This window comes from Gekko japonicus, unplaced genomic scaffold (genome assembly GCF_001447785.1).
Source record: "Gekko japonicus isolate JY-2015 unplaced genomic scaffold, Gekko_japonicus_V1.1 scaffold1927, whole genome shotgun sequence".
NCBI lineage: Eukaryota > Metazoa > Chordata > Lepidosauria > Squamata > Gekkonidae > Gekko > Gekko japonicus.
Window position 1 is genome coordinate 274,263 of NW_015160273.1, and position 18,036 is coordinate 292,298.

At 48.5% G+C, this 18,036-nt stretch overlaps 1 protein-coding gene across 1 annotated transcript in view; it reads right to left on the minus strand.

Moving 5' to 3' along the window:
- PCDH7 (protocadherin 7) overlaps window positions 1-18,036 on the minus strand; it is a 100,038-nt gene that overhangs the window by 78,695 nt on the left and 3,307 nt on the right.

Sequence of the window (18,036 nt, forward strand, 5' to 3'; positions counted from 1 at the left end):
GAGTAGTGAAGTGTTCACGTTTTGGAAGAGGAGAGGGGACTGCGCCTTAGATAGCATTGCCGATTCTGTGTAGGGGAATTCCTGAAGGTCTGGGGGTGGAGCCTGGGGAGGGTGGAGTTTGCGGAGAGGTGGGAGCTCCGCAGACATGTGATGTCATAGAGCCCGCCCACTCTCCAGAGGAACTGGTTTCTATAGTCCAGAGCAGGGGTGTCGAACTCATTTGTTATGAGGGCCGGATCTGACATAAATGAGACCTTGTTGGGCCGAGCCATGTGTGTCATAAAATGTAATGCCGGGCAGCGGAGATATAAACTTTATAATGGACACAAACACAAAGGGTATTTTTTTTTACTTAAAATAAAAATATGCTTAAAACATTTGCGCTCTTGCAATATTTTGTTTATTTAACAGGGTCTGATAACTGACACCTCTTGCTCTGAATGACTGCATCAAAAATCTTGAGTATGCTGTTCAGGTGTGTATCTGTAAGCTGCAAACCTATGATGATGCAGCAGCAGCAGAACTGGAAGAAGAAGCAGGAGATGGCCAGTTCCACTGCGGGCCTGATAGAAGCCCTCCAGGGGTCTGATCCGGCCCCCGGGCCAGATGTTTGACACCCCAGCTCTGGAGATCAGTTGAACTTCCAGGAGAAGTCCAAATCCCACCTGGAGGTTGGCAAACCTATCCTCAGAGGGAAAAATGAGGAAATATGGATATCCGTTTCCTGTGTTAAGGCACAAAGAACCTGGCCCATGCAAACAGTTAACTGAGAAGAGGTACAGAAAAGACCTGATGTTTGGGGGTATTCATTCAGAATTATGCCATTGACCACCAATTGTAGGCAACAAAGCCATCTCAGCGCATAACGACAAGGAATTCAGATTGCATCAAGTAATAATTGTCTCTGGACTGAGAACAGAGTGTTTCAGAGCTGGGTGTAAATTGGCTTCCATGCAAGTATTCTGTCTTAACAGGGTTGGCATTTGAGCGGATATATTTGCTGTTTCGGAGAGCAGCTGAGTGAAAATATTTTTCTCTCTCCGTTTCAGCTGTGGAAAGTTTTAAACTCCACTGGTATTGCCAGATGTAAGTAACAGCAGCAAGCCAGAGAACTTGGCTCCAGTTAGAAACTTCTGCTTAATGCCAGTCGTGGGCTCGATCACTAGATAAAAAGCTGTAACTATGAAATCTGGATCCCTGGGCTCACGTTAGGCTGAGCTACCCCATTCCCAGCCCATACCACCCAGGCTAGCCTGATCTCACCAGATCTCAGAAGCTAAGCAGGGTCCACCATGGTTAATATTTGGGTGGGAAACCACCAAGGAAGTCCAGGGTCTCTACACAGAGGCAAGTAATGGCAAAACCACTTCTGTCCATCTCTTGCCTTGAAAACCCTACGGTGTTGCCATACGTTGGCAACTTGGTGGCACTTATCCACACCCAGCCCACATTCCAGGTGGAGATGGCTGCATCCACACATCACTGGACAGCAAGAAGAAACCAGCTATGAAGGACTGCTATAGTGCAAAGGCAGTGTGCTGCCCAACAATGCATTGATGCACTGTTGGATTCTTCAGTATTAATTTATAGAAACCACCACCTCAAGATCTGGTAATGGTCGGGTTACCAACTCCAGGTTGGAGATTGGAGGGGTGGAGACTGGGGAGGGCATGGTTTGGGAAGGGAGGGGGCTCAAAAGTCTATAACATCACCCCATTACAGCAGCCATTTTCTCCAGGGGAACTAATCCCTGTAGTCTAGGGAGTCATCGTCATTCCAGGAGATTTCTAGGGCCCACTGAGAGGTGGGTAATCATAGGTAATGGCCAGTAGCTTAGCCATCTTTTTTTAAAAAAAAAATGTTTACATACATTACAGGAGACAGAGTCCATTAACAGCCATTAGTTAATGTAGAACATCCACGTGTAGAGAGAGTATATCTCTGAATACCAGATGAAGAGAATACACACCAGAGGAAAGTCATCATGGCCAAGCCTTGCATCTGAGCACCCAGAAGCAACTAATTGGCCAGTAACGGAGGCAGAAATGTTGGCTAACGTGGACTGGATTCAGTAAGGCAGTTCTTATTATGTTCTCAGATACCCAGCTACATATGAGTGAGCAGGGGTCATTTCGTAGAAAAAGAGCTAGGGGAACTCATTAGCATAACTCATTAGCATATGCCACACCCCCTGACATCACCGGAAGTGTGTCATAAGGCCACACCTCCTGACATCACCGGAAATGTGTCATAAGGCCACACACCCTGCCCCCAACGGTCCCGGCCGCCGGTGCCGGCCTTGCAGCTCTACTGCCGAGCCCCATGAGGGGCCCGATGGTGGACCTGCAAGGCCGGCGGGAGTGCAAGGAAGCCCCGCGAAGGCCCTCCCTGGCCCCAGGCAGGCAGAGATGGGGAGAGGCAGGGAGGAAGCAACTTACTCTCCCTCTTCTCCTGCCTCCTCCTGGCTGAATGAGGGCCGGAAGCGGGGCGGCCAGAAGCAGGGGGCGGGGCTTCGTCATGTGCCCCGCCCCCCGTGCCTCACCCGGGGGAACTGCGATCCCCCGCGTTCCCTCCCGAAATGACCTCTGTGAGTGAGAGAGAGAGACCAAGAGTGAGTAACAACCACATAGCCATACTGGGGACTGCCGACATGTAATTTAGGCCTTTTTTTATTTTTAGGAAAAAAATTACCAAACAAAACACAACCTCATACAGGACAGATTCCATACAGGGCCATGCCCTCAGGGCAGGGGATTTAACCCTTCCCTCTCATACTGCTTCCCTGAAAGAAATCAGATTCCCAGAGATGCTATCAGAACTTGGGGGGGGGGGGTTGTCTCTTTTTTTTAATAATCACAATTTCTCTCAGGGGAATCATAACTCCCTTGTTTCACGACCAAAATCTGCTGACCCTGTGGGTGCTTTTTGAGCTTATGGATTTGGCTGAGAGAGAGAGAGAAAGAGAGAGCGCACTCATGTGTATGTATACCGGCTTCTAATTAGCTTCACCTTGAAAGCAACTTTTCCGATTAAGCGCTGGATCTTGGCTGGCAACCAGCGAGTTGTCTGCCACCCATGGCAACCGGAAAGGTTGTGTCTACATAACTCACTCTATATAAATATCTAACAACAGTCTAATTCTATTGTGGTAAGGGTGCATGGATGTACAGATTGCGTGTCAGAGTAAAATCTAGGAAATATGAATAACAACGACCTCGACTTGAAAGGTGATGGCAATAAGGATTGCAGGATGCCCCTTCCTGTACAATGGAGGGCAGGCACTCGATGCAGATTGGGGAGCTAATTTGAGTCTGCAAGTCGCCTTGAAATCAAATGATATGGTCAATAGGTGTTAAGCTGCTACTCAAGCTCTTTTGTGAACATCGGATAACCCTACAAGAGCACCGATGAATAGAGGCAACATGCTATTTTACAGAATGGCAAACCTTTATTTTTTTCCGGCTGGGTATTATTTCGCGAGCACAGGTGATAATTAAGACTACTTTAGTGATGCTACTTTGGTTCTCGGCAAAAGGCAGCCTTTAGTGTGACGCTTCCATTCTCCTAAATGTGCAGTTCCCTTTCAAAAACGATTTTGTCCTCCTCTTCCCCCCCCCTCACTTTCACATTTCCAAACAGGGAAATGAAGGGTCTGAAAAAAGGAGAGGGAGGGAATTACTTAACCAGATAAAAGAATTATTGTTTTAACGTGGTTCTGTGTTTCAATGTGGTTCTGACGTGGTTCTTACTGAAAGAGGAGATTGGATTTATGCCCCACCCTTCACTACCCGAAGAAGTCTCAGAGCAGTTTACAATCCCTTTCCCTTCCCCTCCCCACAACAGACACCCTGTGAGGTAGGTGGGGCTGAGAGAGCTCTTATGAGAACTGCTCTTGAGAGAACAGCTCTGAGAGAACTTGTGACTGGCCCAAGGTCGCACCAACAGCTCCATATGGAGGAATGGGGAATCAAACCCAGTTCTCCCAGATTAGAGTTTGTGCTCTTAACCACTGCACCAAAATGGAGCATACCAGCCCAAAGCTCTTTCCTCAGGAACAAAGGAGGTTGGATTCTTACATGGAGCAAGAATACCGCACTTTATTGTAGTTGGATCCCACTCCTTGTCTGTTAACATCTGAAATGGGAAACCACATGGGGTAGACAGCTGCCACACTTGGCTTGGGGCCACAGCTGCGGAGCACGTGTTGGAAACAACCCCATAAACTAAACACCTCACACAGACGTGGTTTCTCTTTCCAGGGAACAAACCCCAAAGAATAAAATAGGCCTCGCTTCCAGGTAGACCTGTCAAGGGTTGCTCTCAGAGCCTCACACTTTCAGATATTAGTGGTGCAGCACGGGATCCGGTCCATGAAGAGGCAGGAACCAGGTGGCACCAATGGTATGAGCATTATCCAAACCTGTGTTTTGGGTTACAGCCAGGGGTCATTTCCTGCAGGAGCACACAGGAGCGGAGCTCCGGCAGTAAAGAGCCCAGGGGGTGGGCACATGCAACAAGCCCCACCCCTTGCTCCCAGCAGCCCTCAGTCTGAGCAAGAAGCAGCCAGGTAAGCTACAGAGCCCCCCCCCCCCGGGCGCCCGGTCCAAAAGAGTCCAGTGGCACCTTTAAGACCAAGTTTTATTCAGGTACAAGCTCTCCCTCCTCTGCGAGGACAGATTTGCACGTTCCCCCCTTCCCAAGAGATAGCAATCCAAAACAGTCCAGTGGAGCCTGAGCGGTGGGTGTTGCCTTCTGACACACTTCCGGTGATGTCAGGGTGTGTGGCATATGCAAATAAGTTATGCTAATGAGCTCATGTACCTCTTTTTCTATGAAATTACCCTTGGTTACAGCTTATGCCCTCTTAAATACAGTTGTTTTGGCTTAGTATCAGGCTGCTAACGTTTGAAAAACTGTATATGTTTTTTAAAAAAAATTCTCTAGCTACACACACACACACACAAACAAACACACACCATATTTACTGCAATGCCCCAAAGACATATTTCACAGTAGGCTATTAATATCAATGGGATTGTCTGAGAATAAGAGACTCGTTACTTTCTTAATTCACAGACTACTGAAATCGTCGCATTTGCACTTATAGCTGACTTCATTTCTACATGAACTCATTAATAACAGCAACAAGAATGAACTCATTAATAATAGCAACAATAAAGTGCCATGGGGTTTTCACTACAAGAGACGAGCAGAGGTGGTATGCCATTGCCTGCCTCTGCATAGCGACCCTAGACTTCCTTGGTGGTCTCCCATTCTACTTTCTACTATGACCTCATTGGGGGGGGGAGCGGTTATCCCTTCAGCTTCCCACGGACGACCTGAGGAAAGTAATACTGACCTCTAGACTGTGAAATCCTAAGTAGAGTTACACCTTTCTAAATCCACTCATGCCAATGGGCTTACAAGAGTGTAACTCTGTTTAGCATTACACCGTAAGACAGTGTACATGGAATACTGCTAAAGTTGTCGGGTCCCTCCAGGCAGCTGGTGGGGGATGGGGGGGTGGGCTTACTGGGAGCAGGTTGCTTCATCCGACGTTTCAATGATGTGCCCAGTGCCACCTGACTTCCAACGTGACCCAGAAGTGACGTAGGGACATTGAGGCAACAGCTCTCTGGTAGAACTAGCTGCCCTTTTGTTGGGTGTTACAAGTCAAAACACTTCAGTACTTACAGAGTTAATGACGTTTGTTAAGTCGCATGTTTGTTTGTAACCAATCTGTTTAGACAATAGAATGCCCGGGAACTTTGGAGCTAATTTGCTAGTCTGATTGGAAACCAAGGTGTCAAGTATTTAGCATATTGGCTTCTCCTCCTGTTCTTTGTTCTGACTGAGAAGGAGACGCCGGCCATTTCCGTTTTACCTTTTAGCTGTAAGGATGTAGCCATATTAGCTCTTTGTTATTTTCATATCCTGTGTACCTTTTCCCATGTTAGGTTTATAGTAAACTTCTATATTTTAATACACACCATGGACTCAGTCTCTTAATACTCTGCTGACTTACTTAAAAAGAATCCCAACACCTTTCCTCCAGAGCAAACTGATCTCTGTGATCTGGAGATCAGTTGTGATTCCAGGAGAACTCCAGGCCCCACCTGGAAGATGGCAACCCTACAGAGCCACTGTCTTCCTTTGCAGGACCTGCTTTGGGGGGTGGAAGACTAGTAACTGCTTCCTGTCAAGATAACATATTCTGCCACCTGCCTGAGATGCAAACCTGGGGGGGGGGGTTGGGAGGGGGGGGTTGTTTCCTTTTAAAAAAATTAAAGATACCAGGTCATCGCCTGGCTTTTGGGGAGGGGGGGATCTCAGGTAGGAAAGAGCTCAGGCCACTGCTGCCAGTAAAAAATGGACCAGTGGTGTGGCATAGTCTGGCTTTTGCTGGGGAGGGGGAGAGGATCTCATGTAGGAAAGAGCTCAGTCTGCTCCTGCCAGTCAAAAATGGACCAGTGGTGTGACTTAGTGGGTTGGATCCAATCAGCTATGCTGCTGGTGGAAAAAAGGAGGGATTCTCCTTTGCCTACCAAAAAAGCTTTGTTGGGGCTCATAGGACCTGCATGGCCATAGACCCTGGTCTGCAGTAAGGAGGGTAATTGGCCAAGACTAAATGAAAAAGCTGACTGGATCCAGCCCAGTACGTCTACCAAAAACAGGAGGAGTGATGCATTTAACAACCGCAAAAGGGCGAACATGACAATGAAAAAATTATGGGGGGGGGGGGAGTAAATTTGGATCTTCCCAAAAATCCCACTGAATAATATCAAATGAGACCCTGGTATCGATCGGTCTCAGTGTTCAGCATTTACTTTGTTCAGACAGAGACCTTCTGATCCGAGATGGTCAGTAAAACTGCCCTAGGCAGAGAAATGCTGTACAAAGTTCTCAAATCCTGCTGCATCCGAGAAGAAATTGCAAACCAGTTTGTAATGTAAAATGTAGTGGGATTAAAAGTCAGTCTAGAAACATAACAGACACAAATCTGGCAAGATGTACAAGTAGCGAAGCATCCCCCCCCCCAAAAAAAACCCACCCCTGAAAAGAAGAACTCATATATAAAAATGTAACCACTCAGGGCCTGCCATTTCAAAGACAACAATTAAAATGCCTGCAAAGAAGGCCTGGGCTGTGGCACACTGTATTGGGCTCTTTTTGCAGCAGGAACTTCTTTGCATATTAGGCGACACACCCCTAATATAGCCAATCCTCCAAGAGCTTACAGAGCTCTTCTTACAGGGGCTACTGTGTAAGCTCTTGGAGGACTGGCTACATTAGGGGTGTGTCGCCTAATATGCAAAGGAGTTCCTGCTACAAAAAGAGCCAAACTAAATCAGATTGTCAATCAGTTTCTTAAATCCAGTCTTTCGGCTTCACCAAATGGGAGTCATAACAGACAATAAAGGAACACGCTTCTTAAAACGGCCAGGAGATCCCAGTGCCTTTTATGGCTGACTTTACAGCAGCCAAGATTTTATTTGGGGACACGGGTGTCTCTAGCTGTAAACTTAACCAGGCAAACTAGCGACAGGCACCGGGGACACTGAGCGACAAGCAAGAAAACACCCAGAGGCATTCTAAGATGCATTCCCAATGTGTGCTTTTTTTGTCAGCAATAAGGGTGCCAGGACTCGCAGGAAAGTTTGCACTGACCTCCACTGCCCCTCCCAGCCCAGGACTTAGGAGAGCCCAGAAAGAGATGCCAGCATGCCAGTAGAGTTGATAGCATCCAAGTGGCACCTGGCGATTGCCTGCTGTTACAAATGATCTCCAGACAACAGAGATCAGTGCCCCTGGGGGGAAATGGCTGCTTTGGCAGGCGGATTCCATGGCATTGTGCCTTGCTGAGATCCCTCCTCTCCCCAAATCCCACCCTCCCTAGGCTCCACCTCCCCAAATCTCCAGCTGTTTCCCAAGCCAAAGATGGCAACCCTAAGTACCAAGGAGCATTGTTCCCGCTAAGCTATGTAGTCTTGTGAGCAAAAATTCTGTTTTGTGAGCTACTAGCATCAAAGCAGTGAGCAAGCGATTTGGCTACTACATAAGTTAGTTTGCTCTGGAGCCATTCTTCCTGAGCTAAGACAAAAATGTATGAGTTGGAGGCTAAAAAACTAGCTCACACAAACTCAGCTTAGAGGGAACATTGCCAAGGAGTACCATCTCTCTCTCTCACACACACACACACACACACAACCTGGATATACACACAATCTGTCTGAGTGGCGGAGGGAAATATCTCTATAAGTCGTGCGGTGCCGTGAAGAGAAAGTCAGGCTGGATCGCAGACCTGAAGTCCACCCTGCGTGCCATTCTGCTTCCAGTGGCAGCCAACCGGGTGGCTCTAAGAAGCTTCAAAAAACAACGGCTCTTTTATCTTCTACACATCCAGCTTCTGATATCCACGGGCATGCCACCTGCAAACATGGGAGATCCCATGTAGCTCTTACAGCCCTTGACAGACCTTCCCTTTACTCTTTCCTTTGAGCCCTTACCCTAACCCCAAGCAATCAAAACTAGAGGCCATAACTGCAGAGGGAAGCCAATGTTCTGGGGCTGAACTTTGGCCTGCCGAGGGTTGCCAGTTTTCAGGATTGGCAGCTTTGGAGGGCAGGCTCTATGGCATTATGCTCTGCTGAAGTCCCTCTCCACCCCAAACCCCACCCTCCACAGGCTTCACCACCAGGAAACTACCAGCCAGGAGTTGGCCACCTTACTGGCACAGAAGCAAAGCAGGTACCACCAGTGTTCTTTCTAAGCTGAGTTAGTGTGAGCTAGCGCACAGTTTTTTAGCCTCCAGCTCACACATTTTTGCCTTCGCTCAGGAAGGATGGCTCCAGAGCACACTAATTTATGCAGTAGCCAAATCGCTCGCTTTAATGCCAGTAGCTCACAAAGTAGAATTTTTGCTCACAAGATTCCACAGCTTACAGGGAACATTGGGTACCACATATTTACAGGACCTTTCCCAGACCTCTGTTGCCAGCTCGATAAGACCCAGTTCTAACTCAGGGGACCTTGAGGTCTGATTTATGGTCACCAGAATTTAGGTGGTGGCCAGAGATCACCCAGACTTACAAACGGTCTCCAGGTTATGAAGATCAGTAGCCCTGGAGAAAATAGCTGCTTTGGAAAGGTGGACTCTATGCAGGCCCGTAGCTGCCATGGGGCCCATGGGGCCTGGCCCCCTAGTGGTTTTTATGGGCCCCTCCCTGAGCCATGTCTCTCTCCCCCCCGGGTCATCTCACCCCAATTGCCTGTTGGCAAGCAGTAGCAGCGGCAGCAGTAAGGCTGGGCTTAAGAGAGGCCCAGGCAGGCAGCGAACGTGAATGGCACAAGGAGAAGCCTCCATCTCGGGCTTCCACTAGATGCTCACTGTGCCGCCCACCAGCAGCAAGTAAGCCTGGCCAGGCCAGGCAAGGAGGCAAGCCACCACCTCCTCTTGCCCCTGGCAGGCATGCCTGGCTGCGCTCCATTGTGCCAACAAGCCCACAAGCAGCAGCTCTGTGGCGGGCCAGCCCAGCCACTGCACGCCTCACCTCTCCCAGTCCCGGGAGGAAGCAGAGAGTGTACATCAGGCTGCCCCTTGTGCCGTGCCATAGGAAGAGGAACTGGGGCTCCTTGGGGGGGTGGGGAGCCAGATACTCTGCAGGGAAGGGCTGCCCTTGCAGAGGGGTGAGGGGAAATTTGGCCACTGGGCATTAAACCCCCCTTGCCCTGGAGCCTGGGGGGTACAGAGCTGCCTTAGGAGTTCTAAAGAGTCCCACCAATTAAATCAAAGTGAATTTATTTAACTTTATTTTAATTGGCTACTGGGGCCCCCTCCAGTGTTCCCTCTAAGCTGAGTTAGTGTGAGCTAGCTCACAGTTTTTCAGCCTCCAGCTCACACATTTTTGTCTTAGCTCAGGAAGGATGGCTCCAGAGCAAACTAATTTATGCAGTAGCCAAATCGCTGGCTCACAACTTTAAGGCCAGTAGCTCACAAAGTAGGATTTCTGCTCACAAGACTCCACAGCTTAGAGGGAACATTAACCCCCTCCCCCCCAAATCCCCAGCTATGGGGCTGACTCTATGGCATTATACCCAGGGGTCATTTCCTGCAGGAGCGTACAGGGGCGGAGCTCCGGCAATAAAGAGCCCAGGGGGCAGGCATATACAACAAGCCCCACCCCCTGCTCCCAGCAGCCCTCAGTCAGAGCAAGAAGCAGCCAGATAAGCTGCAGAGCTCCCCCCAGCCCCTCGGTCCAAAAGAGTCCAGTGGCACCTTTAAGACCATGTTTTCTTCAGGTACAAGCTCTCCCTCCTCTGTGAGGACAGATCTGCACGTTCCCCCCCCCCCCAATAGCTAGCAATCCAAAACAGTCCTGTGGAGCCTGAGCGGTGGGTGTTGCCTTCTGACACACTTCCGGTGATGTCAGGGGGTGTGGCATATGCAAATGAGTTATGCAAATGAGTTATGCTAATGAGCTTTTGCATCTCTTTTTCTATTAAATGACCCCTGTTATACCTCACTGGGATCCTTCCCCTCCCCAAATCCCACCCTCCTCTGGCTCCACTCCCCCAAATCTCCAGGTTTTTCCCAACCCAGAACTGGCAACCCAAGTCTGAACTGTCTGTCCCCTCCTGACCGAAACTGACAACATGGCTGTAGTTATCCTTAAGGGGGGGGGGGGGAATAGCCACGACATGTGTTCCTAAGATCCTCTGCGACTTCTGTTTGATTGTTAGTTGCAGTGTAAGCCGGAGCGTCTCCAAAAGTGGACCTTTAGACCTCTCTGAGGCTCTTCCCCCTTGCCGCCCCCCTCCTCAACTGATCCCTCTTGAATTCATCTTGTGAGGATCTGACATTCCTGGAGGCCGACACTGACCTTTCAGGTGGGTGACTCAACACTCTCCGAAACCTCTCCAAGCCAGCAATATTCGGAGTAAGCCATTTTAGCCGGGTTGCAAATTAAATCTAATGCTTTGCGTGCCTTCAAGACAATCGGTCAGGACACATGCCACGCTCAATTTTTTTCCCCCATATCTGGGCCATCTCGCCAGTTCTCGCTTTTCACCTTCTACCCAGCTTAGGGATGAATACATCTTTGCCACGAATGAAAGGTTTGCCTAGAAAGTCACACTCGGCTTTTAAAGATTGATTCTCCTCTTAATGCAGACATTAGCTTCCATTAACGTCACTGGGAATTCCATACGCATATTGATGGAGAAATAGACCCCCCCCCCATTTTTTAACCTTACTATTCCCACTCACACACAGTCTGGCCGTGCGCTGAAAGTAACCCTGCTATCCGAGAGCTTGCTGGGTATCCGATAAGCAATGTAAACTAGCTGAACAATGTGCCAACTGCATTTTTTTAAAAGGAAATTATTTTTCGGTGAAGCTCCGCAACCCTGTGGACTTGATAACATTCTCCTCCTGCATGCGGGATATTTTCCAAATAGCAAACGTGTCTGGATTGTTCATGAAAAGATAATAAACGGCCAAGTGACAATGTCGACCGAGCGAGGGCGATGCACTCGTGAAATCCCAAGGTACTCTTTCGAACTGTGCAGAAGGTGGCATCTGTTTTATGGGAGGAAGGGGAGGAAGCGAAGGAGAACATCCAACCCCCTTGGCCGGCATTGTTTGGGGGAGGATTGTTTGGGGGAGGATGATAAGCCAATAAAAAACACACACGAAAGAGTCAATTCTTCCAGACAACGGCAGACACCTGCAGATTCTCATGCTAAATGCAATGAAAGAAATATGCTAAAAGAAACATGCCTCTGTTTAAGACTTCGCCGACCTACTGAGCGATAAAAGTAAATGGGGGGACAAATAATGCTATGCAGAAAAATCTGCAACCGGCACTGCATAACCAACAGGTGTTTTTGAACTCCTGCTTACATTGTTACTAAAGAATCCAATCCTCCATTCGCTTTGGTCTTTTAATCAGACCAGGGGCATGCATGTGTGTTTGTGTGTGTGTAAAATGCAGCTCAAGTAAGACTGGGGTGGGGACTTCTGAAAACTAAAGAAACTCTATGGCTTGAGAATAAGCCCTATTTAAGTAAAGCTAAACTAACTTCCAATATGGTTGTTTACAACTGAGCTTTAAGGTTGCCATCCTACTCATACGCATTAGAGAAGTCACACAGGCTGTGTGGCTCTAACCAGTCCACATTTTAGGAGCGTCACACAGCACAATCCTAAAAGGAGTCCCATTCTTCTAAGCCATTTTACTTCAGTGGGCGTGGAAGAGTGTCCGTCGGCTTAGAACCATCCTGTAAATAACCCAGCGAGTCTTACTTCTCACTAAACAAGTATTGGGATTTGACGCTTACGCCCTGGCCAATGGAAACTGGACTGTGTCTTGCAATGTCTGGATCAGAGCCAATGGGTTGGATCCATTCAGCTTTGCCACTGTCGGACGAATCAAGGAGGCGGTCCCTTTTGACCACTCACCAGGTTATGCTAGGTATCACGGGACCTGTGTTGACAAAAGCTAACATAGGACTGGGGATGCAGTACAGAAAATAATTAGGTAAGGCTGAGTGAGAAAACTGGCTGGATCCAGTCCAATCTCTTTATAATTTATAGATGAGGAGATCGATATAGATATATACATAACACCCCACACACACACACACAAAACCCATATCCGGCTTTAAAAAGGGGAGAAAGGAAGCGGAAACCTCAATGAAAAGATGCCCCTGATGTGGTCATCTGTCTTCACTGAGTAATCCAGCCCTGTAAACCGAGACAGCACTTCCTGACAACAGAGTGGCAGATACTGAATTGTATCAGTTTACTGATTCTAATTGCATTAATGGACCTTCCTCTCCCGCATGGTGCTTTTGCCTAAGCACTGCTTGGCCTGCCCTTTGCAAAAAAAAAAAAAAACAACTCCGCCTCTCCAAGCATTGCACTGGCGCATCTGCAGGAAACCAATGATCCCTTCAATCAGAGAGGTGTACAAAGGCCACCCGCAAACTCCAGCTCCTTTTCTCCTTCCTGGGAACCTGCCCACCATTCCCCTTTAGTTTCCCCTGTTCCTTTGCAAGGTGAGATTAATACCCCTGCCCCACCCCCCACCCCAGACAAAGGCACACACGGAAATCAATCCCCTTTGGTGAACGTGAAAGCCAGCTGCTTAAGAGTTTGAAGGAGATGTAGGAAGTGTGACGGAGAAATCAGTTGGTGCTCAAATGGCTCTCCTTGAGGTTTTGAAAAGTTCACAGACTATTTATATAACTCTCCACCCGCTAGGCTCAGGTTTATGCAAAACAGGGGGAAAGACACGAGAAATGTCACTGGGAATCAAGTTAACCGAGTACAGAAATCGCAGTTAATATATTCTGTGAGAGGCTCTTCCACAACACTTCAGAAGGCCTCCCCCCAACCATGAAATGCCTCTGCTTGCAAATCCCCACATATCTATCTGCAGGAAGAGTTGTGTGTGTTTTTGGTAATTGTGCCCCTGCACACCACAACAGCCCTGTTCTTATTCTACAAAGAAGATTATGTGCCATCATCCTTCCCCCCATTTTTTTTGTGTGAACAACCCCTAAGAGAGCGTAAATTTTGCAACATTAAGCTACAAAGCCATGTTTTTCACATTCAATAAATCAATCTACAAACAGGTCCTTTTTTTCTGGATGAAGAATCCTTTTTGGGGATTCCCTCATAAACTCAAAGAGAGAATGAGGGTAACATTTGTAAATGCGGTTCTATCCAATTTTCTGCTCTTTTCACGGATCAGCCCCTAAGATCCTTCATGTTACTCACATTTTCTGGTAAAATATTTCACACAAGACATATGTAGCATCTGGTCGACACAGTAACATGCAATCAATTTGTGTTTGTGTGTGTGTGTGTGTGTTTGGCACAAAGTAGCATGAGCACAATCTAACCTTTCTCGAAACCAACAACACATGTACACATTTCCATTTCAGACCACCTTTCAGGAAAAGTTCATCAACATCTGATTAATCTAGTGATTGCCTCATGTTCTGTCACAGTTGCTGTTTGTTTGGGTTGCTGTTGTTTTTAAATCTCATCATGGTTATTAAGTGCTCAAAGGTGCAAACTTTTGGAACAATTGGAACAAAGGGGAAAGTTCAAGCAATGAAACTGCAGTCAATCACAACATTGTCAGCTGATCCAGGGTATCAAAAGGCCGGCCAAGTCAATCTACAGAACATTACATACAGCAAAAAATATATCCATCTGTACACACACACACACTTCTTTCCCCCCGAAATCTGATTGTTCATTCAGACTGTTTTTGTTCCACCACCATGAAAATCAACACATGCAAACTGCTTCCACCAAAATATATTCTTCTACTGCGCAATACACCCCTGTGGCATATGAGAATGCTCCAGGCAGAGTCAGCTAACAGATCCCACAATGGAATAATGGCTTTGGGGTCTGCTATGTACCTTTAAGGATGTGACAGGATAATACTTTTTTTTTTTTTGCATTCCTAACCCAGCACTGCATTTGCATTCATCAGCATGCATTTCCCTATAATGGAATTCCGCACAAGATGCTATGCAGCTTGAGATAACACAATATTTACCCTCGCTTTGCTCTGACAGCGCCAACTGTTAAACAGTTGACTTTGCATACAACCTCCCAACAAGGTAAAAAGCAGAGAGAAATCATCTTTCTTCAGAGAAGAAAACAGATTGACCTAGAAGACTGGAGACCGGACATAAAGGCACACGAAAGTGATGGTTACCCACGAGGGTGTGATTGGTTTCGTGGTGGGGGTGGGGTGGGGGTCACACTGTGTATTGGAGCAAAGTTCAGAATCAGTTCCTGGCATCTACACTTAAAGCTCTGGTGCTCCGGGTTAATTGTGGGGCTAGGATTTTCACGGAAACACTGACTTTAGCTGCTGAACTTCAGCCTGATTTTATGCTGTGGAAAGTATTGCCGAAAGAGACAGGGCTGTATAGAGTGAAATTCAAGGGGCATGCGTTTAGGAAACCCTCTTTCCATTCATTCATCTCTGTTTAACCACACGTAGAACAATCGGGAAGACAGTACATATACACGTGGGTTTCATTTCACTTCAATCTTTACAAACATTACATTTGTCCTGCTGGAAATCAGGGCTCGTAACCCTGGCAGGTCATGCTAGTAGCTGTACAACTTGCGTGGGGGGGGGGGGGTTTGAGGGATTATAACCACTTCAGAGCAGAATACAAGAAGACACCCTGGACTTTTGCCGTGTAGAAAATGACACACATTTTAAGCACAAACTCTTCCCCCATCACACAGACAATGTTCAAGGACCTCACAACATCTCAGAGTTTTAAGAGACCTGGTTTTGACCGGGTGTTTACCCCTAGCCGCTCAGAAGGCCTCCCTTTCCCAGATGAACTACCAAACCATCACAAAGGAAAGAACTGATGACTGGTTTGGATGCAAGACCTCTGGCGAGACCCCCTATGATCTGCCAAGACGTGGGGACATGGCAAGATGGGCAGAAAATGAGGCTCCCTTCTTTCTCTGTCTTCTGGATCCTTTACCTTCTGGCTATCTGGGTCAGTGTCTGGTTGAGGGGAAGGCTATCGATTAGTGCTTGGAGGCTGAACTGTATATGGCGGGGCAATAGAGGAGCCTGTCCCCTGACACGCCTACTCATGTACTCTGCCAATGTTTGTCGCTTCCTGTGAAGGGGGTACTTCCTCCATGCCTGGTGGGACTAGGTCCCGGGCAGGGATCTGGTACCTGTAGAAGTTTCACTAGAAGTGGTGCTGCTGGCTGGTACTTCATTCCCCAGTAAAGTGATGCTGCTATGGGGGAAGCTGCATTGGGCAGAATTTCCCCCTTGAAAAGCTAAAGAGGCCTTCTCAAAGCTGGAAAGCATATGTGCATATGTAAGTCCAGTCCAAGAGAGATTCTCCTGCTGTTATGTGGTGGGCTGTCTGTGATGGGAAGAAGGAGACGAGGCCGAGGCAGACCTCCCCTATCTCTCCCATCAAAGGGAAGTCACCTCCTGATGTCTGCAGCTGATGCATGGGATGGGGTGTGTGGTGGAGTTTAGTAGATACAGTGTAGGGCTGTGGAGGTGCCCAACCAGAGACGTCTTACCCAATGCTCCCTCTTAAGATGTGGAGTCTTGTGAGCAAAAATCCAACCTCCTGAGCTACCGGGCATTGAAGTTGTGAGCGAGTGCTTTGGCTGCTACATAAGTTAGTTTGCCCTGGAGCCCTCCTTCCTGAGCGGAGACAAAAATGTGCGAGCTGGAGGCTAAAAAAACTGTGAGCTAGCTCACACTAACTCGGCTTACAGGTGGTACCTATTCACAGGGCCAGCTTGTGAGGAAACATCCATCTCTAACGATCCAGGCCGGGATGTGTTTCTCTGTGCCTGGCCCCATCTCCCGCCTGCCCCTTTGCACGGACTCCTGCAGGCACAATTGGGGGCCTGTTGCCCAAGTGCGGCCTGGGTGCCGGTGCTGGTTCTGGTGACCGAAAGTGACAGGGAAAGAAAGATTGGGAGTGCAGAAGGCTGGAGACGTCTCTGCCTCCCTTCGCTGCCGATGTGCTCTTTCTGATCATGAATGTGGCTGTGTGCGTCTCTCTGCTGCCACCCCCCCCCCCCGTGGGCCCCCCCCACTTCAGTGACGAGGGCACCCTCCACATACCCTCTCAGCATCCTGACTGGCTTATGACTGGGGCACAGTTAAAGAGCAGGGGCACTGATCCCTTTTATGGACCCACCACGACATGTCAGTTTTTCTTCCCTGACTGCCATTTCCCATGTTGGGATACTGTACACCTGTTTCGACAACATGCTTCTCGAGTTAGGTGAGCAAGAAAGGAGCAAGAGCCCAGGAGCTCCTTAAAGGGTAGGAGCTTCCATGAGTCACTGATATCTGAAGAAGTGAGCAGCGACTCACAAACGCTCATGCCCTGCCACAAATTCCATTAGTCTTTCAGGTGCGGTTGGACTCCTGTCTCTTCTCCGCTGCTACAGACAGACTAACACACCTACCACTCTGGATCTCTCTCAGTGAGACGCAAGAGATACCAAGAAGTGTGTACGTGTGTGTGATTGCGGGCACGCACGTACAAGTGCAAGGCTTTCAGGAATTGTGGGGATGAAAGTAGACAGACGGCAGATCGTATGGTGGGGGCGGGTCTCTAGATCTCTGGGTGCGGACGGGGGGACCACAAACTCTGTGTGTGTTGTGAGCGAGAGAGCAAACAAGCAGTCAGAGCCCATAGGGATGCTGCCACCAGGCTCTCTCGTATGACCCTGGGGAACTGACTACACTACGGACAGGCAGGTAGTTACAAAGGACGCCATCCTAAGGACCCTTGCTTCAGCTCTGCTGAATGTAATGGGATTGACTTCCAAGTAAACCCAGAGAAGCTCGTGCCGTAAAAGAGCAACCTCGAACAGGCCTATTCAACACTGGGGGCTTACTCCCAGGAAAAGCGTTCTTAGGATTGCCCTCGAAGCATCTCAGGGGCTTTGGGGTGCTAGCTGAGTATGGGGGGGGGAGAGAAAGGGACTGCCTATTTACCTGGGGTACCTGCCTTCGTATGGGGATTCCTTCATTGCAAAGAACAGTTTCTTCCAGGCACCCTTAGTCCAAGCTAACCTGTCCTGTGGCTCTCCAAGGAGATGTGGGGGGGGGGGGGGGGCGGCACTGGCTGCTTGTGGGCGTGTGTCAGACATGCACCACTGTGTGCAAAAACTATCCAGGAGCCATCTGTTTCTTTGGAGTCCGACTCACAGGCTGGGTTCCCCCCCCTCCACCCACCAGCACCTGGAGAGGAGGTCCTAATCCTATCCTGCTTGATAGGGGTCACTGGGTATGTGTGTGTCTGGGGGGGGGGGGCTATTTGTGAATTCCCTGCATTTTGCAGGGGGTTGGACTAGATGACCCCGGAGGCCCCTTCCTTCTCTATGATTCTGTGAGTGGTGACCGAACCCGAACACCTTGAAGCAGACCCCCTGAAAAACACACACACGCCACCAACCTGGGCTGCTTCTATTAAACCCGACCAAAACCT